This window comes from Schistocerca serialis, chromosome 11 (assembly GCF_023864345.2).
Source record: "Schistocerca serialis cubense isolate TAMUIC-IGC-003099 chromosome 11, iqSchSeri2.2, whole genome shotgun sequence".
Taxonomy (NCBI): domain Eukaryota; kingdom Metazoa; phylum Arthropoda; class Insecta; order Orthoptera; family Acrididae; genus Schistocerca; species Schistocerca serialis.
Window position 1 is genome coordinate 73979612 of NC_064648.1, and position 26822 is coordinate 74006433.

General features: G+C 37.0%; 2 protein-coding genes across 17 annotated transcripts in view; one reads left to right on the top strand and one right to left on the bottom strand.

Moving 5' to 3' along the window:
- Positions 1 to 26822, top strand: part of LOC126427267 (zinc finger protein 492-like) — a 603844-nt gene that overhangs the window by 310393 nt on the left and 266629 nt on the right. The window lies entirely within an intron of this gene.
- Positions 1 to 26822, bottom strand: part of LOC126427269 (zinc finger protein 418-like) — a 540743-nt gene that overhangs the window by 108764 nt on the left and 405157 nt on the right. For 3 of the 16 annotated variants that reach the window (XM_050089533.1, XM_050089526.1, XM_050089537.1), the window contains exons 1-2: positions 280 to 339; positions 9 to 193 (exon numbers count right to left, since the gene is read on the bottom strand). The exons of 5 other annotated variants lie outside the window; for them this stretch is intronic. The gene's annotated coding sequence lies outside the window, so the exon portion shown is untranslated. Of the gene's footprint in view, positions 1 to 8; positions 194 to 224; positions 364 to 26822 lie in introns of those variants that run through there. 8 more of the 16 variants (XM_050089532.1, XM_050089525.1, XM_050089534.1 and 5 more) reach the window with 6 other exon arrangements.

Consider the following 26822-nt stretch of genomic DNA (forward strand, 5'->3'; position numbering starts at 1 on the left):
TTACTTACGAAATTCTAAGGCTATCTCAAACCATAACCAGAGGCGCCAAAGATGATGCAAGAATTAAATGTAGAACAAACTTATCATTCAAATGTGCCCAATAAATGAAATTAAACCGATGTAATAACTATACGAACAGTTACTATGGCATCACTACAAGGCATTGGCAAACTACTTCATTCGAGGCAGTTAGCTGTAATGATAATTAAGTACTGAGTTAGTACCACACTCAATATGCGTCTTTCCCTGATTTCCTGTCTCCACCATCAAATCACTTACATATTACACAGAAAACGCAACATAATACCGTACAAACGCATGACACGAACTACTAAACTCTACAGCCGTCTGCTGCTGTGGTCAAAGTCAATAAATGCGGAAGAAAGAACCTACTACGGAGGTCGTTCCAACATTCTTGGAATTAGAGCTGCATATCTGCTAGGAAAAAAATTAAAGTCGTTTGTTGGTTAATTTGGGGGAGAAGACCAAACAGTGAGGTCATCGGTTCCGTTGGCTTCTCTGAAAACTAACTAGAACAGACGGTTAGGAACCTCACTCATGATGAAAATATATTGTTTCTAACGGCAACAAATAGACCTGACCTCTTTGAGGATGTCCACATCAGTGAACTTGATATGGTTGTGGCAGCAAATGACTAACAGAGTACAAAGACTAACTGAAACAAACACACACACACACACACACATATATATATATATATATATATATATATATATATATATATATATATGTGTGTGTGTGTGTGTGTGTGTGTGTGTGTGTGTGTGTGTGTGTATTCAGTAAAGTAGATAAAAAAATTAGTAGTGTCGTATCTCAATGAGGAACTGAAAGTTTAAGCACAGGGCAGCAGTATGTAGAGGAATGCTGGCTCAAGTTTAAAAGAATTGTTGAGCATGCACTGGACAGATATGGGGTCTAGTGCAGCAGGGGATACAACCCGTCGGCTTTGGACAAGGACGTCACAAGCCGCCATAGAGCAGTTTACCATTTTCGCTTTTGCTGTTATGTTTCAGTTCCGTTTTTTTACTGATTGCTTAATAAAGTGGATCTGTTTATTCTATCTCGTGAGATTTTTTTTTAAAAAGCCAAAAAACACTTATCAGCCACTGAAGGGAGCTACACCACTAAGAAGAATCGCTTCTCGATTGGCCACTTGTGACGTCGTTGTCCAAAGCCGACGGGTTGTATCCCCTGCTGCACTAGTCCCCAGATATGTACCCAGTAGAACAGTTCATAATGGGAGGCAATCTCTACAGTATACAGTTACTGTAAAGGAACAGCTAAAAAAATAGAGACTACTGTGTCATAGATGTAAAACAAAGCATAGAGCTGTAGCTAGAGAATTGCTGAATAAAACGCATTTGTCTGTTAAGAGATCAATGTGTGAGGCTTTCAATGACTGCCGCAGCAGAATATTGTCAAATGTTCTGTCAGCTGCCCACGTCGAATATCGATGCTGTGACTCTGACGTGGAGCTATGAAGGAATAAACATAGATAAACCGAGACCAGGCAGACCTCACGTACTGATGGGCAGGAATTGCCGGGCATTGTTGTCAAATGATATTTCACAAACCCCAAAGCAATTCTGGTGGTATGTAAAGACTGTTAGTGGCACAAAAGTTACTGTCCGGTCCCTAGCGAAGGAAACAGGAACTGAAACTGAGTGTAGCAAAGCAAAATCTGAAATGCTTAACTCTGTTTTCAGATTATCCATTTCAAAGAAAAACCCAGGCGAAATTTCCCAATTTAGTCCTCATAACACTGAAAAGATGGAGGATGTAAGTACTAGTGTCAGTGGTGCTGATAAACCACTGAAATCGTTATACTTGAGTAAAGCTCGAGGGCCCAATGGAATCCCTGTCAGATTCCACACCGAATTTACGTTAAGTTAGCCCCCCTTATAGCTAAAATCTGTCACAGATGCCTCAAACAAAACATGGTGCCTAGTAGTTTGAAGAAAGCACAGGTCACATCCATTTATAAGATGGTAGTAGAAGTAATCCACAAAGTTATAATCCAGATTCCTTGACATCCATTTGGTTTAGGATCTTAGAACATACTCTGAGCCCAAACATTATGAGGTATCTCGAACAGAATTACCTCCTCCATGCCAGCCAGGAAGGATTCCGAAAATATCAGTCATGTGAAACCCAACTCATTCTTTTCTCACATGACATACTAAAATCTTTGGATCAAGGCAGTCAGGTAGATGCAGTATTAATTGATTTTCGAAAAGCATCTGACTCAGTACCTCACCTGTGCTTCTTATCAAAAGTACACTCATATAGAGTATTAATTGAACTTTGCGACTGGATTGAGGAATTTTGGTAGGGAGGATGCAGCATGTTATTTTGGATGTAGAGTCGTCGTTACATGTAGTAATAACTTCAGATGTGCCCCAGGGAAGTGTGTTAGGCTCTTGCTGTTCACAGCATATATTAATGACCTTGCATACAATATTAACAGTAACTTCAGACTTTTTGCAGATGATGCAGTCATCCATAATGAAGTACTGTCTGAAAGAAGCTGTGTAAATTTTCAGCCAGATCGTGATAAGATTTCAAAGGCATGTAATAACTGACAATTTGCTTTAAATGATCAGAAACATAACACTGTGCACTTCAACACGAAAAAGTGTAGTATCCTATGACTATAATACCAATGAGGCGAGCTATACAAATACCTGGGTATAACCCTTTGTAGGGATATGAGGTGGCTCAGTCGGTGCAAAAGCAGAAGGTAGACTCCAGTTTATTGGTAAAATACTGGGGAAGTGCAATCAGTCTACAAAGGAAATTGCTTACAAATCAGTCATGTGAATGGTTCTAGCATATTGTTCAAGTGTGTGTCACCTGTCCCAGAAAGGGCTAACAGGGGATATTGAAAGTATACAGGGAAGGGCAGCACAAATGGACACAGGTTTGTCTGAGCTTTGTGAAAATGTCACAGAGATGCTGAAGAAGCTGAACTGCAGAATTTGAAGACAGACATAAACTATCCGAAGAAAGATTACTAACAAAGTATCGAAAACCGACTTTGAATGATGACTATGCGAATATATTATAACCCCTTATGTATCAATCACATAGGTATAGTGAGGGAAAGATTAGATTAATTACAGCACATGCAGAGGCGTTCAAGCAGTCAGGCTTCCCATGTTCCAAGGGAATGAAATGGGAAGAGACACTAATAACTGGTATTTGGACATACCCTGTACCATTGACTTCAGGCTGGCCTACAGAGTATAGATGTTGATGTAGGTACACGGGAAATTGTCTACAGTTGTCATTTATTTGTGCCAAAAGCCAAAATAAGAATTAATCACTATGTCTAAATCAATGAACATAACAAATCGTTAAAATCTTCGAAGAGTGGCTTGTGTACAGATTTATCTGGCACCTAAAAAGATTGTTTGCTGAAAATGTTTGGCACTACAGGAAAAAAAATTGTACTCTAGAAACCTGTTATTTTATTTTATGTGTTTGCAAAAGCTGCTCACGGAAATTGACAATGGCTGGGAGAGTGGTGTACTCACCATGTGCTCCTCCATATCCCCATCTGATGATGCCTAAAGATTGAGAATGACATGGTGGCCAGTCAGTACTATTGAACCTTCAACGCCTGTTTGGATGGTGTTTGATTATTTTTTTTTTAGAAAAAGAATCTGTATTTTCTTTAAAATATGTTGTGAAAATCTGACAAAGTTGGGTAGAAATACTGTTATTACTCTGCTTAGCCAGTGAGATAACAGGAAGATATAAAGTGTGGTATCATTCTGTAGGTTGTGTACGAGGTGAGTACCAAGCAATTCTTACAACATGAGATGTATGTTTTTAGTTAAATTATTTCAGTAGGACCATATATCAACTTCCTACTTTCGAAGTTGTTCATAGCTAAAGTTTTTTGAGATTGCAGATATGAGCAAAAATGGTTAATCTATGTGGTGGAAATGTATCATATCTGTGATATCATGCACATGGGTAGGTTCTGGTTGTGTGTAATCATGTGTCATTGTGTAATTAGTGGAAGGGGATTTGTAGTTTCACTGCAGCTCACTGAATTCTACAAATGTTGAACGTCAACACAATATTGGCAAATGTATTCAGATCATAGTACTGGCGACATACATTTGAGCATCTATCCAGTGAATTTCAGAAAGGGAGTAAATAAGGTTACTGTTGGCAATATACTTTCAACTTGACTCTAGCTTTTAATACAGGAACATAGATATTCAATGTTCAATTATATTATAGTGCACTTGAACAAAGCATATCTACAAAATTTATTATAGAGTAACATTATTGTTTTGTCATTTTTAACTGCCATTGGGTGCAACGATGAAAAAATATTAGCTGTCAATTGTACCTTCTGGTCATAGTACACAACATGGAACAGAACATGCAATAATTTAAAAATTTGTATTTGGGGACATGATATAAATAGCGGATAGATGACAGGTAAATGCCACATGTCAAATATCGAAGTGTCATTTGCAGTTTCACTCGAACTTATAATGCATCTTTAATATGAGTATCGGATTTTTAAATGGTGTCTGATACGCAGTTCTACAACTATGCAACATTTGTTCTTGTTATTCGAAAGTGGTACACAGATAGAAATTTTATTATGATTGCTACATCTGTAAACATCGTCCAGCATCTCATGTAAGCATCCCAAAAATGTATTTTTGAGGATACTGTAGAGGCACTATAACGCTTACATGCCAGTATCTATCACCTGCAGTTTCAGGCAAACTGGGTTTGCGTCCAAAATTTGTGTTCCTCATCTTTAAATGGAGCTTGATACATGATTCAAGAAGTACTCTAAATTTGTTTTTGTAATTCAGAAATTATTTATAAAACAATTTTCAGGTTTGAATGATAATTCTTTTAAAGGTGAATGTGTGATTTCCTTTTTATTCCTGCCTGAAATCCGTTTTGATATCCTTTGCATTTTCTTTCATGTATAATTCATTATTCGAATGCCACGCTGTATACTACTACATAATACCTGCCTCAATAACTTCAGTTGTCACAGACGCCATACAGAAAACTGTGTAACTATGCAGAAATTGCAGCACCCCGATTACTGTGGCATCACTCAATTGAAGCCACTTTTAGTTATGTCATAAAAGATAATGTCGTTTTAATTATTTGGCACCACTGTCATTCACCCACACTAATTAGTGTTAGAAGTAAATCGAGCAATTGCCATTATGGTTTCAGTGCTTCTGAAGCTAGTATGCAGTTTTGGTAGCTTTGATATTTATACCTGTGTATTAGGATAATATGCAGATTCAGTTTTAGACTATATCAAAGATCTCAACAAAAAGTGTCGGTTTTAGTACTGTTTGTTGTGCTACAGCCACTGGAAGTGGTGTGCCTGCCAGTCCAACTGGCACCCATACAGGCTTATTTCTGAAAATTATGTTGCAACTGTATGGTTGTAAATAAGTTATATTATAGCCTACTAAAAAAATTATTAGTTAATTTTGTGTGTATGTTGAAAAATATCCTATATATAGTCTTTGAAATGCAGAGAGACAGTTGTGAAAGTCTGATCACAATAATAATGTTACCGTACTTAAGCCAAAAAAAGAAAAAGATGTGGAGCATTATTTCATTATTGGTAAGCACCAAGTAACTTTGACAACATCATGCATGTTTTTATTCCAAGCAGCATGTGCCCTGACTGTGACTATATGATGTGTATATTAACAGGAACATTATATTTAATTTCTACATTTAGGGTTGCTAGCAATGAAACGTTTGGCCACTGCAGTTGTTGGCACATCATTGTTAATTTATATTGTTTATGCTGTCCCATTATATGATGCACAGTTAAGATTTCTGTCTGAGTAAGCAAATATTATTGGATAGTTAATGGAAGGTGATTTGTAGTTTCACATTAGCTCACTCATTTCTACAAATGGTGAAACTAAATACAGTATTGGCAGTATATTCGGATTTTAGGGCTGGCAGCTTCAATGCTCTCAATCCTTCACACTCCAATGGCCAGTGGCGATCGATATTCCAAATATTGCTTTTCATAGCTCTTACATGCCCCATTCTCTAACCTGACTGCTTCCCATTTAGGGAAGTCTGTGTTAACTCAGTGTCGAACTATAGCCATAATGTTGAGAGAAAAGTTGTAATTACAAAGTTCAAGTAAGTTGGTGTGAAATGGCTAATTCTTCATATACATTCCTTTCTGAGGTAGATAATGTAGAGCTTGTACAGAATTAAAGTGAAAACTAGAACAACAACGATTTCCATGACAATAGTCTTTATAATGACAGTGATTCATTTGTAAATGATTCGAGTAAAATGATAGTGGAAACAGACCACCCTGAAGAGATTCAAAAAATATCAAACAATTAAAAGTTTTGGTTTGTAATGGGTATGTAAATATGCTTGCATGAAAGTGCACTTCTTGTTTTAATGTATATCCTAATTGTTGGTCAGTGACCTTATTGTTTCCACAAAGAGGCTTGTGCAATTCCCTGTGGCACGCTCGCCACCAGGTGGTGGCGATTTAAATATGAGTGTACACAGATGCCCTATGTCTCCATTACAGAGTACAAAGCGTTAGACACTGACCTAGTGGATTTGAGGAAGAAAGTAAGGAGGTTTCTGGTGACAGATTAAGTATACTCTTTAATATAGGAAATGAACGAGATTACAGAGATTAAGTGTAGTTTTTAACAATGCAAATGAATTGTATTAGAGTGTCTTTAAGTGCACTTGCACGAAGCATAATTCCAAATTCGTTATAGAGTAACTTCAATATTTGCTTTTATTTAACCGATGTGGGGTGCAGGAGTGACTTGCAACCAAAGTGATGCCACAGCAAGTGGCATAACAGAAACAGTTTCATCAGTTGGTAATTATTGTTATTCTTGGATTGATTTAATTTTGCTTCAGGAAGCGATTAATAGCATTTAAAATACAATTACTTCATGTAAACCTTTTGTTAATAACATTATAATGTTGTAAGAAAGTAATTGTGTTAAAGAAATGTGCGAAGTGCATTAGATGAATATTTAACTGCTTATTTTCACATTTTTACTAAAAATTAGTTTAGAAATAAAGTCGAGAAAAGAATCCAGAAGGTAAAGTCACATTCAGTTTGTGCTTTGTTCCTCTCCAAGTCTGTGTGTTTTGTTAACTTGAGCATCTACTGTAAGCTTCATACTGGTAGAAGAAAGGCTATGACAAAAGTTCGTCAATCACTTTTTATTCTAATTTGCTAATGTCAATTAAAAAGACTCCACTTTCAAAAGTTTCCTTATACTGGAAAGGTACTACAGCCAGTTATAGATTTCTACATAAATACATATCAAGCAGCTGTACAAAATTTTTGTTTTGTTTGTTCACCTTTGTGATATTTCATCCCATATTTCCACCAGCCTGCTCATTATACATCAGTTCCCTAAGCTTAAACTGGCATATAACTTCTCTGAATTTTTTTATAATGAGAAATGAGAATCAGCGATCTCTATGTACTTCAAAGAAATAGTCTATAGGCAAGATTTCGATCTAAACAGTTTCTTATTGACTGGTTTCAACAGCTAAGATCGTCACCTTCAGATCTTTAAAAACTTGTTCAAGTCTACATCATGTTCCATTGTGCATTCATCACTCATGTGATGTGCACATTTGAGTGGAGATCGGATTGCACATTCCACACAGGTTTGACAAAAAGTTAATTACAAATAGAATTGTCGCAAGTAAAAACATACACAGCTAGAATGCACTTTGCGAAACTTGTCTACACAGCACTATTTTGATGCTTGTCAGTTGTTAAAATTCATAATGTATAGCAAGAGTGCTCATTTATACCACTGTTTACATTTACATAAAGAGTGAAGGACATGTTGGAACCTTTTGACTCAAAATTCATAGTGCTGTTTAGCATCTCTGGCTGCTTGTGATAAACATGTCACAACTAGTTCACTTGGTCTCTGCCACATGCCACTAAGGGCAACACGTCTTTCTCCACAAACGCACTGTAGAAAAATGAAAGAATAAAAATGTGTTAGTCTCTTCTTATTAGCTCAAGCTGCTCAAAATAATTAGCAGAACCCTAAGGTTGTCTAGTTCTAGAGTACATCATTTACTGGTGTCATGCTGCTCATGACTAATACTCGTGTGAAATTTTTCAGTGTCAGATACACATATCATCTGCTATGTATTTACTATCAGATAGGAATACAGAGAAATTTTTATCACTGTGTGGCATACAAGCCCAATCCATTTTTAAAATCAGTTTTTTTGCGTTCTTTCATGTCAGTCCCAGGAAGAGTTCAGTGCGTTTCTCATCCTTCTGAAGAACTGGAAACTGAATTTTCTGTTTTATGCCATAACGTTATGTTCTCTGTGCTTTTAAATCTGTCCAAGGCAGTTTCTATCTATATTACCAATTACATTGTCAGCGACCATATTAGTCCTTCCTTTCAACTCTTCCAAATTAAGTGGCAATGGAAGCAGGAACATGGTGATCTTTGACTTAACCCCATAAGAAGAAATCATATGAAGCTAAGACAGGTGACTGTGGAGGGCCACTGGAGAAGAGGGTCACAATGGGAACCATGTGCATTTCGACACTGAGGCAGTTTGGCCTTGAGATAATCATAAATGTCTGAAAGAGAGCAAGGTGGAGCATTTTGTAGTTGTAAAATGAACCCTTCACTTTCTTGCTGTAATTCTGGCATAAGCCACAGATGCAGTGTGTGTAGGTACACGAAATCAGGCACGGTTTTCTCCAGGAAGAAAAGTAGTCTGTAAACTTTTGAAGAGGACGTGGTACAAAAGACGTTAATGTTAGGTGGACCACGAATTTTTTCTGTAATCTCGTGTGTATGATTCACCTTTTGAGACACACAAAACTTGGCTTCATCACTGAAAATAAACATTGTCAAAAACTGTCTTCCACTTGTTGTCACTTGAAGTCGTCGCTTGTAGCTGGTATGGTTTTCAGCCTGTATTAGATGATGTACCTAAGATGTAGTCCTAGGCCCCAAGCTTACATGTTTGGAACTGCTGGTTAATGTCACTTGATTACATCATGCAGACAGAGTAGTCCTGGTGTAAGTCCTGGCGTTCACACTAGATGGTAATTATGTGCAAATCTTGAAGTGGGCTGTCTGATTTCTTGTAAAGGTTTTCATTCAAATTAAAAATGTCTGAGAACTAGAAGTTTCTATTTATTAAGTAATTTCTTCTATTTCTTGTTATTATTATTTATTAAGAAATTTTTGTTCTCTAATGTAACTATAATCGAACTATATTATTTCTGTTCTGAATTATCGGCTTAACTGTTTGTTTCAAGCTATGACATATGGAATCACAAGAATATGTTTGTATGAACTGCGTTGTTACATCATTATGCACTTGGAGGATGCAGTTGTTTTTGGGTCTACTGGACGGGCAGTATTTTTCACTCATAGGGTTAGGGCAGTATAATGATGACCACAAGGCAGATATTGTGGGGATCAAACCAAGCTGGGAAAAAGGGTGGACGTTGATGGCATGTATTCCCTATTGCTGAAGGAACTGACACAGATCTGCAGGAATTCTGGAACTTTGTGGGAATGGGGCGGCTTATTTCGACAAGCGGCTATCGATGATACAAGAAGTAATTCACTCAACTGATACCGTGATGTTAGACACTTTCATCTAGTCAGAAGAGACCATTAAATCATTTTTTACTCATTTTGTAATCGAGCACTCTCACCTACTCTTGCCAGTTTCTTCTTCCTGGCATGTTGAAATATAGCAAAAGATGAAATCAAATCAAATGTGACCTTCCAGCAATTATGGCACTACATATAGAAAACGAAAGTGCACATGTAATGTTATATACTTAATTACTCAGAACTAAACGTTTGCCGATGTGCCGATGACTGTATACAGACACGTTTCCTCACCAAACACATAATTTAGACCGCTAAATGCTTGTCTATTTCTTTCTATTTGTAGGATACGAAACAATCAGTACAAAGACTGATTTCCAGTAACAATTTGTGTAAAAGAACGTTTGTAGGCAAAATATCGATTCTGTTTAGTTATTATATTTATGAAAATTCAATCGCTGAAAACTGTGGTAAATTTACACTATGGAAACTTGAAGCTGAAGTGCGTTTACAATAAGTTGCGACTCTCAACAGTTCAGCATGGGACGAGTGGAGGGAAGTGCAGTTTACCAGTGTGTGCTGGGCGGGTGAGCAGGTGACCACAGTGTAATGCCAGTACAGACCTACTTGGCGCAGAACCATTCAGGCTCGCTTAACTGCCGCTCAAGCCAGCCAATCTGCCATCTTTCTGAAACGATTTTATAGAATCTATTCGGTAATAAACTGTCATTTTCGCGCATCTTATAGCTTAATTCGCCAGCTTCATGATGAACGACCTAGCATTTCGTTAATGGTCATATTATTGTGATGTTTCGCTAGTAGGTAAACTATGCAAGAAATTCGTAGTCTGCAGTGAAAAGTAGGTACTGCTATGAATCCGTGTTTGGTTCATGTCAGATTACATGTTATTGTGTATTAAATGTAGATAATATATTGAATCATTCTTTAAACTTGGAAGTATATCGCTGTCTGTTTCCAATCTCGAGAAAATAAAATGTATTTAAATCTCTCCATCACGAACTCGTGTGTCAGTGAGCAACTAGAACGACATATTCAAAATTTCCTCGTACCTCATAAATGGTCTGTGATACCGAAACAAGATTTCTGCAAATGATAGCACGAGAGCGTTTTGGCATATGATTAATATGTGAAACTTCCATTTCTGCCTCGACATTTGAGGGACTCCAGGCTTTTTCAATGAAATAATGTAATTATAGAGAACCATAGATAACTTGTGAAACGAGAACTGCTGTAGGTTTTGTAACAGTACAAGCAAAGAAGTTACAAGTTTATCTCTATACTGAGACTCGGCTGTTCCACAAACTATTGACCTGACTTGCACTTAGTTGTTAGTTTAATAATCCACTATGTCATTATTCTGCCGCAATTTCAATTGTATTAGTCCAGTAACGGGGTGCTTTTACTTGCAAAAGCTGAGATACAATTTTCATTTTGTGCATATAGTTGAGAGCATGTAGAATCCATGTTTTCGACCTCCAAAACCCTCAGGACAACTTCTGTGGACAGAAAACCACAAACTTCTGCTACATTTCTCGGATTTTCACCTATTACTCGGTCACTATGCATCCTACTCAGAATTTAACCATTACCAGAATGAAGGAGTATTAAATTTTACATCGAATGATTATGTAAATGCCAATGTCGATGTACCCATCTGGCTGCAGTAAGTTGTCAAATTCCGTTCATTTTTAGCAACTGGTCTAAAAAGTCATCTTCAGCTCCTGTAACTCAAAAACGCCTACTCCAAATGGTAAACGTCATCAAAGTTGTAGAGCATGAAATTTCATGTTACGAAAGCATCTAGTTTTGCAGTTTTAGTCACTATAAAGTGTTCATACTATTGAAACCAAAGGTCTCTTTTTTTTTTTCAAGCAAAGTTATTCAATGAAATGAATTTCCAGTGGGAAGACGGCTCTCTAATGAGCACATATATGTTTCTATGTACATCTTTTCATGTTTCTTCATTCGTGTGTATTTTTATTCATTTTTATCCATCACTTTATTGGTGGCAGTGGGTTGCTAAAATGAAAACCAAGTACGTAGTAATGGCCAGTATGTGTTTATGTACGAGTAATAAACAAGTGTGTGCAAATGAACAAATAAAAGGGTATGAGAATATTTAAGAAAGCAGAATTTAAATAACAGTGATTCACATTGTGACATATCTCAATTCTATCGAGTCTCCCAGACTGCGGCAGTTACTGGTCCAGTGTCCGATCTTCAGGATCCATTATGTCACCTTCACCACTTAAGTGTTCTGTAAGTTATCTTCGATCCCTTCCTCACCCTTGTTGAACACAATTTTTGGGGCATTCATGCAAGATAAGCCACAACAGTATTTGCATGTCGAGGAGTAGTTCTGTCCACATTTGCGACATCCACGTATTGCTGTGCATCCTGTTTTGCAAGTGCAGGAAACCATCTTCAGTACCGTGAGTGCTGCCACATCTTTCCTCATCACCATGGGAAACAAGCCTGATAAGTTTTCCTTCCAGCCCAGCTGGCATGGATCAGTTTTCTTCCCCAGCCAAGATTGCACCTGATGGTAGGATCGCAATGAGTGGCGCCTTGCTGTGTCCAATGCTGCCAGTAGCCTTTAAAGTTTGGGAGATTTTTTCTGGAAGACTACGAAAAGCTCGTAGAGAGTTACACAGTTGGAATTCCATAACAGTGCAAATGTCAGCTGTTCTCCTACCTGTGCTATAACTTCTCGAGGGACTAAGGTGTTAATGAATTCAGCACCTTGCACTTTGATGTGTGGCTGTTGCTCCACAAGGCTTATTAATTTCCTGTTTCATTCGCCAAAAAAAGTAGAAGATGTGGTAGCGCGTCTTGTAAGGCATAACTGAAAAAGCAGATTCAGGATACAAAGTGAAAGAATTACCACACTCCAGCTTACTTTCCTTCTTCCCTGTTTATGGAACCACAAGTTGTTGTAGTTGTTTTGTCGACCCATTAGGAGAACAATCAAGTGACTGTACTCGCTCACGACTGCCACATTGTCAGACTCAGCAACTTGGGAAATAGCCGTTTTGACAATTAATGAATCTGCAACTTCTTCTGCCTGTTCCATTTTAATATCTCTGTCCTCAAAATATTTCATACAGATGATTCCAAACTTTTCTTTGATGTGCCAAGCAACCTTATGGAGCAGGTGACCTTCATTCACAACAAGGCTTTTTATTTTGGGTACTTCATCTGTTGGAGAGGTGTGAATGCATCATAGCGATATGGTTTGGTACCCTTATTGAGACCATCTTCTGTGAACGACGACATGGGGGATGGGGAAAGTTCAAATGAGGAACAGAACTTCACATCTTTATCAGATGGCTTGGTAACACATAGTCTGTAAAACAATGTTAATGAGTTTATGGTATAAATCCTCCTCTTCCCTATCTTGAGTGCCGTAGTGCAGGATGCAAGTGTAGTAAGGCACCTTGGTGTTGTGTTGAAATGAGATGTTCTTCAAGTTCTCTCTTTTCATTCCGGTGATCCGTTTGATTTCCTCTACTAATAACTCATGAAAGTTCACCCATTCATCACCAATTACTCCACTGTTTATTGACATAATCACATTATATTTGGGAAAAGATGGATGTTTTAACAACCAATTATTCAGATTGTCATTGTCTGCTACATTTCCATCTGTGCATGAGGCTCTTGAATCTGCATGTTGCTCGCTTGTTCCTTCTTATATACCAGAGAATTTTTAATTTTTTTACAAATCTCCTGTAAGGTTTCCATCCCTGAAGTCCACTTTAAGAGCGAAGAATCTGAAAACCCCCATCCGTGAATTGAGCCACTTTTCGCTTTCATTGACCTCATTAAAGTTTGCTCTATCGTCGTATAAGACCATAATCCACACTAAAATTTAACACTTCACCTAATGGTGAAGTAGCCTTCAGATGTAAATTTGTTGAATTCAGCAGCATCCATTCAGTCTTCCAATATGAGCATCTCTTGGGAGTAAATTTGCAGGGCCTTTTGTTTATTTATATTGTCAAAGACGATCTAATCATGTTAGCATTCTTGTGCCTCTTCCGACAAGAACTGTGCACTTCAACTTCAGTGGGCTTCAAATTTTCAATCATACGAGAAGGTATTTGATTTTAATAAACATTGCTTTTGTTGTGGTTAGGAAATTGATGCCCATTGGGAGAACCTTAGCAGACTTCCCTACGCAAAGCGAAATATTGTTTATAAAGTGATGAAACTTGAATTAAAAGATACCTGACTCGAATGACTACACACTGCTAGCAAATTAAAGTCCCATGCACACTTAACCCTTATAAAATAGATGCTGTTGTTCCGTTTGAACTCCAAGATGATTATTGTCGAAAACTGAGAAACTTGATGCTTTTGTAACATGAAGTTTCATACTCTACAACTTTAATAACTTGATATTTTAAATTTTGAGGGGCTCTTTCTAAGCTAAGGCGTTGGAGCCGGCTTTCGAACCAAGTTGGGAAGAAATGACCGAAATTTGACAATTGACTGTGGCCAAACGGCTGCACAGATTTTGACATTTAACAGTCATTCAAAGAATAATTGAACGCGCTTTCATTTTTGTAATGATAAATTTTTAGTAGGATGTATAATTTTCGATTAATTGGAGAAAATCTGGAAAAGTGGCAAAATTTCGTGCTTTTTCTGGCAGAAAAGGTTGTCCTGAGGGTTTTGAAGATCGGAAACTTGTATTCGACATATTCTCAACTATATACACAAGATAAAAAATCTCCTACGTCCATTTTTGCAAGCAAAGGGCTTTTTTGTGACGCTGTTACTGGTATATATTAGAATGTTAATGAGATGAATATTTCTAAACTCTGCTGTGTTTTGGCAAAAGAAGCATATTTTAATATGGCAACAAGAGAAGACACATTTTTCAAAACTTATCACAGTTCTTCATGAATCAACGTCTCCTCAACTATCTTCTTATTATGGCTCACCTCAAGCCTAATCCTGCCACGTACCACTTGAAGTGGGTTCTTTCGTCAGTATTTCAACCTCAGTGAACATAAACTTCTTGTTGTTTTTTGTCGCATTACTTTTCACTTAAACCCATGTTCTCTGTCGGATTTAAATGTGCATGATAAGGAGGAAGTCTGATTAAACTACTCCCTTTACCATTAGCCAGTTCGTCGACCTGGTAGTGCGAGATTTTGGCTTGTACAGCATTACAATTTACTCTAACTTCACCTTATACATGCTAGGTTCAGCTTTATCTTAAGGAACAGCTGTTTGAACCCAGAGCAAAATATCCACTTGTCTCCCCTGCATTGTTGGAGCTTTATGCATCTCAGCAGAGGAGTGTGGTGTTTTGTCCATTACTGTTGTCGAATTCCGAAGAATGTTTTGCAGCAGAACGTTATCTTCCCAGCCAGTGAACGTGTTATTGGGTGATACTTTTGCTTAAAATCTTGTTTTCAGATATACTGTATTGTTTTTATTAATGCAGTGCAAACACCACAGAACCTCACGACTACAGAACAGTGTGGTAGGTAAAGCCAGCTCGCCACTGGTGTTACCCCAGCACTTGGTAAGGATGTCACGTTCCCCTCCTGTCAGCCAAACGTCTAAAGTCGCAACTAATTTTAAATGCACCATAGCTGCTGGCCACATATGTCAACAACAGCAGACCATAAACAACAACAAACAGAAATCATACTAATATTCAGAGTACTCCCTTCTGAGTATGTGCAAGTAGTGGCCATCTAATGTACATGTCCAAATTTGTGCATGCACAATTCATAGGAGTCTAGAACTGCACTCTCTTTCTGAGTGCAGATAATGTGTATGCTAATTCTCTCAGTTCCTCTCAATTCCATCCGTTCTACTGCCAGATGGCTGTCACAAGTGCTGTTTGTGGTGGATCATTTTCTACTGCCCCTTTACACACAGACTTTCTTGTAGAATGTACCAGACAGCTGACTGCGGTATTTGCAGTTCTCTGCTCAGATGAAACGTTGATTTCTTCAGACAAAGGTTTCTACCACACACATACTCTGCCTTCTCTGCCTATGCTTCCTTCCATTCTTTTTTTCTTCACGACACATAAGCAGTTATAATGAACATGTGACAACTACTATATTCATACATGTAGTGTACTTTTATCATCTTTTATTATGGTTGGCTGCTCATATCTGCTAAACAACGTAACCTTACTACTGTAGTGTGTCAGGATTTTGTGACACTAGATATTGAGCATCAGTGACAGAGGAGAGCACAGGTCATTATTTTGTCGGGGATGGCGGGAGGAAAATCAACAGTTTGTGGGCGGTGGATGGGATCTTTCCTTGACTCAATGGGTGAGGTGTAAGTGAAACATTGGTGGTTCCACTATCAGTCATTTATTGAGACACGAGACCCTTTAAACAAACAGAGTAATACAATGTGTTCTGACTCGCTCCATTCCTTGCAACAGCAGAGCTGCACAGGGTGGTAGCATGCAGATTCCAGTAACCACAGATACGGCGACGGCTCGTGTTGCAGCAGAGCGCCAGGTGGCGTATTCTTCCATCAGTCCCATGCCCGGTACAATCTGCAGTGGCGGCACGGTTTTCTCCTTGTGAATTCGCTCGCTGCGTTCGTAACAAAAGGCTACCACACGGTGTGGCACGCTCCATCGCAGAATCGAACCAACGACACTCAGGATCAGCGTCTTCTGGCACAGATCATCAGAGCGTATTTATCCGCGGGATCCCTGCTTTGTACAACCATAAATAACACCATAATACATAATTATTATACACAACCTTAAATGAAACATCATTATTATACAGCCTAATATCCCCACAGCCAGAAATATTTGTCCTCGAATTTTCTCCTTTGTTCATCCATAAATGACTAACAAACAACAAAGCGGAAGCCTTAGCCCACTAGGAAACGTATATAATACATTCATAATGTAATAGCTTGATATACAACAGTATTAAGAAATTTTCGTAAAGTAATGTTAGAAATATGGTAGAATGACGATCAGTAACAATCATCATCGTTTGTATGGCTGAGAAGGTGTCTCGTTACGTACAATAATAAATTCAATGAGACATTAAGCATTCCTGCCGTATGACCATATCACAATGCTGTGAAGAACGAACAGATTAGTACATTTTGTAATTAAGGTAGATCATTCATATCTGAAACAGTTGTGTCTTGTAATAAAAAATATAAAACGAGGAAGGACTTACAAAAAGAGAGAAGTTTTGCAGTTCAGAAACTTCATCGTTTGTATGGCTGAAGAGGTGTCTCGTTTCGTACAATAATAAAATCAATGAGACATTGAGCCTTCCTGCCATATGACCATATCAAACTGCTGTGAAGAATGAACGGATTAGTACATTTTGTAATTAAGGTAAGTCATTCATATCTGAAATAACTGTGTCTTGCAATAAAAAATATAAAACGAGGAAGGACTTACAAAAAGAGAGAAGTTTTGCAGATCAGAACCTTCATCATGTGTATAGCTGAAGAGGTGTCTCGTTTCATACAATAATAAATTCAATGAGACATTAAGCCTTCCTGCCATATGACCATATCACCCTGCTGTGAAGAACGAACAGATTAGTACATTTTGTAATTAATGTAGGTCATTCATATCTGTAATAGTTGTGCCTTGCAATAAAAAATATAAAACAATGAAGGACTTACAAAAAGTGAGAAGTTTTGCACTTCAGAACCTTCATCGTTTGTACGGCTGAAGAGGTGTCTCGTTTCGTACAATAATAAATTCAATGAGACATTAAGCCTTCCTGCCATATGACCATATCACCCTACAGTGAAGTACTAACAGATTAGTACATTTTGTAATTAAGGTAGGTCATTCATATCTGAAATAGCTGTGTCTTACTTTACAAAAAATAAACTGCAGAAGGACTTACAAAAAGAGAGAAGTTATGCAGTTCAGAACCTTCATCGTTCATATGCCTGAACAGGTGTGTCGTTTCGTACAATAATAAGCTCAGTGAGACATTAAGCCTCCCTGCCATATGACCATATCACCCTACTATGAAGAAGGAACAGATTAGTACATTTTGTAATTAAGGTAGGTCATTCATATCTGAAATAAATGTGTCTTCGTATAAAAAATATAAGATGAGGAAGGACTTACAAAAGCTTTGTAGTTCTGAACCTTCTTCTTTTGTATGGCTGAAGAGGTGTCTCGTTTCGTACAATAATAAATTAAAGGAGACATTAAGCCTTCCTGCCATATGAATATAACACCATGCTGTGAAGTACTAACAGATTAGTACATTTTGTAATTAAGGTAGGACTTTCATACCTGAAATAGCTGTGTCTTCCAATAAAAATTATAAAACGAGGAAGGACATACAAAAAGAGAGCAATTTTTCAGTTCAGAAGCTTCATCGTTTGTATGGCTGAAGGCGTGTATTTTTTCGTACAATAATAAATTCAATGAGACATTCGGCCTTCATGACATATGACCATATCACCTTGATGTGACGTTCGAACAGATTAGTACATTTTGTATTTAAGGTAGGTCATTGACATCTGAAATAGCTGTCTTGAAAGAAAAAATTTAAGAGGAGGAAGGGCTTACATAAAGAGAGAAGTTTGGAGTTCAGAACCTTCATCATTCGTATGGCTGAAGTGGTGTCTCATTCCATACAATAATAAATTCAATGAGACATTAAGCCTTCCTGCCATATGACCATATCACCATGCTGTGAAGAATGAACAGATTCGTACATTTGTAATTAAGAAAGATCATTCGTATGTGAAATACATGTGTCTTGCAATAAAAAATATAAATCGAGGAAGGACTTACAAAAAGAGAGGAGTTTTGCAGTTCAGAACCTTCATCGTACGTATGCCTGAAGAGGTGTCTCATTTCGTGCAATAATAAGCTCAATGAGACATTAAGCCTTCCTGCCATATGACCATATCACCCTAATGTGAAGAAGGAACAGCTTACTACATTCTGTAATTAGGGTAGGTCATTCATATATGAAATAGTTGTATCTTGCAATAAAAAATCTAAAACGAGGGAGGACTTACAAAAAGGGAGAAGTTTTGCAGTTCAGAACATTCTTCATTTGTATAGCTGAAGTGGTGTCTCGTTTCATACAAAAATTAATTAAGCCTTCCTGCCATAGGACCATATCGGCCTGCTGTGAAGAACTAACAGATTAGCACATTTTCTAATTAAGGTAGGTCATTCTATTCAGAAATAGTTGTGTCTTGTAATAAAAAATACAAAATGTGGAAGAACTCACAAAAAGAGAGAAGTTTTCCAGTTCAGAACCTTCTTCGTTTGTATGGCTGAAGTGGTGTCTCGTTTCGTACAATTATAAAACCAATGAGACATTAAGGCTTCCTGCCACATGACCTTATATCCCTGCTCTGAAGAACAAACAGATTACTACATTTTGTAATTAAGGTAGGTCATTCATATCTGAAATACCTGTATCTTACAATAAAATATAAAACACGCGGAAGGACTTACTAATAGAGATGTTTTGCAGTTCAGAAACTTCATCGTTTGTATGGCAGAAGAGGTGTCTCGTTTTGTCGTATAATAAGCTCAATGAGGCATTAAGCCTTCCTGCCACATGGCCATATCACCCTACTGTGAAGAAGGAACAGATTAGTACATTTTGTAATTAAGGTACGTCATTCATATCTGAAATAGCTGTGTCTCACAATAAAAAATATAAAACGAGGAAGTACTTACAAAAAGAGAGAAGTTTTGCAGTTCAGAACCTTCATCGTTTGTATGGCTGATGAGGTGTCTCGTTTCATACAATAATAAATTAAACGAGACATTAAGCCTTCCACCGATATGACCATATCACCCTGCTGTGAAGAACGAACAGATTAGTACATTTTGTAATAAAGGTAGGTCATTCATATCTGAGACAGCTGTGCCTTGCAATAAAAAATATAAAACGAGGTAGGACTTCCAGAGAGAGAGAAAGTTTGCAGTTTAGAACCTTCATCGTTTGTATGGCTGAAGAGGTGTCTCGTTTATTACGATAATAAATTCAATGAGACATTAAGCCTTCCTGCCATATGACCATATCACCCTGCTGTGAAGAAGGAACAGATAACTACATTTTGTAATTAAGGTACGTCATTCAATTCTGAAATAGCTGTGTCTTGCAATAGAAAATATAAAATAAGGAAGAACTCACAAAAAGAGAGAAGTTTTCCAGTTCAGAACCTTCTTCGTTTGTATGGCTGAAGTGGTGACTCGTTTCGTACAATTATAAAACCAATGAGACATTAAGGCTTCCTGCCATATGACCATATCACCCTGCCATGAAGAATGATCAGAATAGTACATTTGTAACTAAGGAAGATCATTCATATATGAAATAGCTGTGTCTTGCAATAAAAAATATAAAACGAGGGAGGACTAACAAAAAGAGACAAGTTTTGCTGTTCAGAACCATCATCGTTTGTATGGCTGAAGAGGTGTCTCGTTTCGTACAATAATAAATTCAATGCAACAGTAAGTCTTCCGGCCATATGACCATATCACCCTGCTGTGAAGAACGAACAGATTAGTATATTTTGTAATTTAGGTACGTCATTCATATCTGAAATAGCTGTGTATTGCAATAGAAAATATAAAACGAGGAAAAACTTACAAAAAGAGAGTAGTTTTGCAGTTCAGAACCTTCAACGTTTGTATGGCTGAAGAGGTGTACCGTTTTGTGCAACAATAAGTTCAATGAGACATTAAGCCTTCCTGCCATATGACCTTAATCCCTGCTATGAACAATAAACAGATTAGTACATTTTGTAATTAAGTTCGGTCATTCATATCTGAAATAGCTGTGTCTTGCAATAAAAAATACAAAACGAAGAAGGACGCACAAAATGCGAGAAGTTTTGCAGTTCAGAACCTTCATCATTTGTAAGGCTGAGAGGTGTCTCCTTTCGTACAATAATAAATTCAATGAGACATTAAGCATTCCAGCCATATGACCATATCCCCCAGCTGTGAAGAACGAACAGATTAGTACATTTTGTAATTAACATAGGTCATTCATATCTGAAATAGCTGTGTCTTGCAATAAAAAATATAAAACAAGGAAGAACCTTCAAAAAGAGAGAAGTTTTGCAGTTCAGAACCTTTTTCGTTGTATAGCTGAAGAGGTGTCTAGTTTCATACAATAATAAATTAAATCAGACATTAAGCCTTCCTGAGATATGACCATATCACCCTGCTGTAAATTACTAACTGATTAGTACATTTTGTAATTAAGTTAGGTCATTCATATCTGAAATAGCTGTGTCTTGCAATAAAAAATATAAAACGCAGAAGGACTTACAAAAATAGCAAAATTTTGCGGTTCAGAACCTTCATTGTTCGTATGCCTGAAGAGGTGTCTCGTTTCGTACAATAATAAATTCAATGCAACATTAATTCTTCCGGCCATATGACCATATCACCCTGCTGTGAAGAACGAACAGATTAGTATATTTTGTAATTTAGGTACGTCATTCATATCTGAAATAGCTGTGTATTGCAATAGAAAATATAAAACGAGGAAAAACTTACAAAAAGAGAGTAGTTTTGCAGTTCAGAACCTTCAACGTTTGTATGGCTGAAGAGGTGTACCGTTTTGTGCAACAATAAGTTCAATGAGACATTAAGCCTTCCTGCCATATGACCTTAATCCCTGCTATGAACAATAAACAGATTAGTACATTTTGTAATTAAGTTCGGTCATTCATATCTGAAATAGCTGTGTCTTGCAATAAAAAATACAAAACGAAGAAGGACGCACAAAATGCGAGAAGTTTTGCAGTTCAGAACCTTCATCATTTGTAAGGCTGAGAGGTGTCTCCTTTCATACAATAATAAATTCAATGAGACATTAAGCATTCCAGCCATATGACCATATCCCCCAGCTGTGAAGAACGAACAGATTAGTACATCGTATGTATGCCTGAAGAGGTGTCTCATTACGTACAATAATAAGCTCAGTGGGACATTAAGCCTTACCGCCATATGGCCGTATCACACTACTGTGAAGAAGGTAATTAAGGTAGGTCATTCATATCTGAAATAACTGTGTCTTACAATAAAAAATATAAAACAGGGAAGGACTTACAAAAAGAGAGAAGTTATGCAGTTCAGAAACTTCATCGTTTGTATGGCTGAAGGCGTGTCTCATTTCATACAATAATAAATTAAATGAGACATTAAGCCTTCCTGCCATATGACCATATCACCCTACTGTGCGGTACTAACAGATTACTACATTTTGTAATTAAGGTAGATCATTCATATCTAAAAATAGCTGTGTCTTGCAATAAAAAAATAAAATGGGAAAAAACTTACAATGAGAGAGGAGTTTTGCAGTTCAGAACATTCATCGTTTGTATGGCTGAAGTGGTGTCTCGTTTTGTACAATAATAAGTTCAATGAGACATTAAGCCTTCCTGCCATATGACCATATCACCCTGCTGTGAAGAACTAACAGATTAGTACATTTTTTAATTAATGTAGGTCATTCATATCTGAAATACTTGCGTATTGCAATAAAAAATATAAAATGAGGAAGGTCTTACAAAAAGAGAGAATTTTTGCAGTTCAGAACCTTCATCGTTTGTATGGCTGAAGAGGTGTCTCGTTTCGTACAATAATAAATTCAATGAGACATTAAGCCTTCCTGCCATATGACCATATCACCCTGCTGTGAAATACTAACTGATTAGTACATTTTGTAATTAAGGTAGGTCATTCTTATCTGAAATTGCAATAAAAAATACAAAATGAGGGAGGACTTACAAAAAGAGAGAAGTTTTGCAGTTCAGAACATTCTTCGTTTGAATAGCTGAAGTGGTGTCTTGTTTCGTACAATAATTAATTCAATTGGTCATTGAGCCTTCCTGCCATAGGAACATATCAGCCTGGTGTGAAGAACGATCAGATTAGTACATTTTGTAAAGAAGGTAGGTCATTCATATCTGAAATAGCTGCGTCTCACAATAAAAAATATAAAACGAGGGAGGACTTACAAAAAGAGAGAAGTTTTGCTGTTCAGAACCATCATCATTTGTATGGCTGAAGAGGTGTCTTGTTTTGTACATTAATAAATTCAATGCAATATTAAGTCTTCCCGCCATACGACCATAAGATGAGGTGTCTCGTTTCGTACAATAATAACTTCAATGAAACATTAAGCCTTCCTGCCATATGACCATATCACCCTGCTTTGTAGAACGAACAGATTAGTAAATTTTGTAATTATGGTAGGTCATTCATATCTGAAACAGCTGTGTCTTGCAATAAAAAATATAAAATGTGCAAGGACGTACAGACAAGAGACATTTTGCAGTTCAGAACCTTCATCGTTTGTATGGCTGAAGAGGTGTCTCGTTGCGTACAACAATAAATTAAATAACACATTAAGCCTTGCTGCAATATGACCATATCACCCTGCTGTGAAGTAGTAACAGATTAGTACATTTTGTATTTAAGGTAGTTCATTCATATCTTAAAAAGCTATGTCTTACAATAAAAAATATAAAACGCAGAAAGACTTACAAAAAGAGAAAAGTTTTGCAGTTCAGAACCTTCATCATTCGTATGCCTGAAGAGGTGTTTCGTTTGGTACAATAATAAGCTCAATGAGACTTTAAGCCTTCCTGCCATATGACCATATCACCCTGCTGTGAAGAACGAACAGATTAGTACATTTTGTAATTTAGGTACATCATTCATATCTGAAATAGCGGTGTATTGCAACAGAAAATACAAAACGAGGAAAAACTTACAAAAAGAGATTAGTTTTGCTGTTCAGAACATTCATCGTTCGTATGGCTGAAGAGGTGTCCCGTTTCGTGCAACAATAAATTCAGTGAGACATTAAGCCTTCCTGCCATATGACCTTATATCCCTGCTATGAAGAACAAACAGATTAGTACATTTTGTAATTAAGTTCGGCCATTCATATTTGAAATAGCTGCGTCTTGCAATAAAAAATATAAAACGAGGATGGACGTACAAAAAAAGAGAAGTTTTGTGGTTCAGAACATTCATCGTTTGTACGGCTGAAGAAGTGTCTCCTTTCGTACAATAATAAATTCAATGAGACATTAAGCCTTCCTGCCATATGGCCATATCACCCTATTCTGAAGAAGGAACAGACTAGTACATTTTGTAATTAAGGTAGGTAATTCATATCTGAAATAGCTGTGTCTTACAATAAAAAATATAAAATGAGGAAGGACTTACAAAAAGAGAGATGTTTTGCAGTTCAGAAACTTCAACGTATGTATGGCTGAAGTGGTGTCTTGTTACATACAACAATAAGTTCAATGAGACATTAAGCCTTCCTGCCATATGACCATATCACCCTGCTGTGAAGAACGAACAGATTTGTACATTTTGTAATTGAGGTAGGTCATTCATATCTGAAATAGCTGTGCCTTGCAATAAAAAATAAGAAACGAGGAAGGACTTACAAAAAAAAAAAAAGAAGTTTTGCAGTTCATCGTTTAAATGGCTGATGAGGTGTCGCGTTTCTTACAATAATAAATTCAACGAGACATTAAGCCTTCCTGCCATATGACCATATCACCCTGCTGCGAAGAACGAACAGGTTAGTACATTTTGTATTTAAGGTAGGTTATTCATATCTGAAATAACTGAATCATGCAATAAAAAATACAACACGAGAAAGGACTTTCAAAAAGAGAGAAGTTTTGCAGTTCAGAACCTTCATCGTTTGTATGGCTGAAGAGGTGTCCCGTTTCGTACAATAATAAATTCAATGAGACATTAAGCCTTCCTGCCATATGACCATATCACCCTGCTGTGAAGAATGAACAGTTTAGTACATTTATAATTAAGGAAGATCATTCATATGTGAAATAGCTACGTCTTGCAATAAAAAATATAAAACGAGAAAGGACTTTCAAAAAGAGAGAATTTTGCAGTTCAGAACCTTCATCGTTTGTATGGCTGAAGAGGTGTCTCGTTTCTTACAATAATAAATTCAATGAGATACTAAGCCTTCCTGCCATATGACCATTTCAGCCTGCTGTGAAGAACTAATAGATTAGTACATCTTTTAATTAAAGTCGGTCATTCATACCTGAAATAGCTGTGTCTTGCAATAAAACATGAAAACAAGGAAGAACTTACAAAAAGACCGAAGTTTTGCAGTTCAGAACCTCCATCGTTAGTATGGGTGAAGAGGTGTCTGGTTTCGTACAATAATAAATTCCATGAGACATTAAGCCTTCCTGCCATATGACCATATCACCAAACTGTGAAGAAGGAAAAGATTAGTACATTTTGTATTTAAGGTAGACCATTTATATCTGAAATAGCTGTGTCTTAAAATAAAAAATATAATATGAGGAAGGACTTTCAAAAAGAGAGAAGTTTTGCAGTTCAGAACCTTCATCGTTTGAATAGCTGAAGTGGTGTCTCGTTTCGTACAATAATTAATTCAATTGGACATTAAGCCTTCCTGCCATAGGAACATATCAGCCTGCTGTGAAGAACGAACAGTTTAGTAGAATTTTTAATTAAGGTAGGTCATTCTTATGTGAAATAGCGGTGTCTTGCAACAAGAAATGTAAAACGAAGAAGGATTTGCAAGAAGTGAGAAGTTTTGCAGTTCAGAAACTTCATCGTTTGTATGGCTGAAGAGGTGTCTCATTTCGTACAATAATAAAGCCAATTGGACATTACGCCTTCCTGCCATATGACCATAGCAGCCTGCTGTGAAGAACGAAAAGATTAGTACATTTTGTAATTAAAGTAGGTTATTCATATCCGAAATAGCTGTGTCTTGCAATAAAAAATGAAAATTGCGAAAGTACTTACAAAAAGAGAGAAATTTTGCAGTTCAGAACCATCATCGTTTGTATGGCTGAAGAGTGGTCTCGTTTCGTACATGAATAAAATCAATGAGACATTAAGCCTTCCTGCCATATAACTGTATCACCCTAATGTGAAGATGGAACGGATTCGTACATTTTTTAATTAAGGTCTCTCATTCATATCATGAAAAGCTGTGTCTCACAGTAAAATGTATAAAACGAGGAAGGACATACAAAAAGACAGAAGTCTTGCAGTTCAGAACCTTCATCGTTTGTATGGCTGAAGAGGTGTCTCGTTTCTTACAATAATAAATTCAATGAGATACTAAGCCTTCCTGCCATATGACCATTTCAGCCTGCTGTGAAGAACTAACAGATTAGTACATTTTTTAATTAAAGTCGGTCATTCATATCTGAAATAGCTGTGTCTTGCAATAAAACATAAAAACAAGGAAGAACTTACAAAAAGACCGAAGTTTTGCAGTTCAGAACCTCCATCGTTAGTATGGCTGAAGAGGTGTCTGGTTTCGTACAATAATAAATTCCATGAGACATTAAGCCTTCCTGCCATATGACCATATCACCCAACTCTGAAGAAGGAAAAGATTAGTACATTTTGTATTTAAGGTAGGCCATTTATATCTGAAAGAGCTGTGTCTTAAAATAAAAAATATAATATGAGGAAGGACATACAAAGAGAGAGAATTTTTGCAGTACAGAACCTTCTTCTTTTGTATGGCTGAAGTGGTGTGTCGTTTCGTACAATAATAAATTCATTGAGACATTAAGCCTTCCTGCCATATGACCATATCAGCCTGCTGTGAAGAACGAACAGAATAGTACATTTTGTAATTAAGATAGGTCATTCATATCTGAAATAGCCGTGTTTTGCAATAAAAAATAAAAACGAGTAAGGACTTCCAAAAAAAAAAAAAATGAAGTTTTGCTGTTCAGAACCTTCATCGTTTGTATGGCTGAAGAGGTGTCCCGTTTCATACAATAATAAATTCAATGAGACATTAAGCCTTCCTGCCATATGACCATGTCGCGCTGCTGTGAAGAATGAACTGATTAAAACATTTTTAATTAAGGTCGGTCATTCATATCCGAAATGCCTGTGTCTTGCAATAAAAAATATAAGACGAGAAAGGATAAAAAAAAAGAGGGAAGTTTTGCAGTTCAGAACCTTCATCGTTTGTATGGCTGAAGAGGTGCCTCGTTTCATACAATAATCAATTCAATGAGCCATTAAGCCTTCCTGCCATATGACCATACCACCCTATTGTGAACAACGAACAGATTAGTACATTTTGTAATTGTGTTCGGTCATTC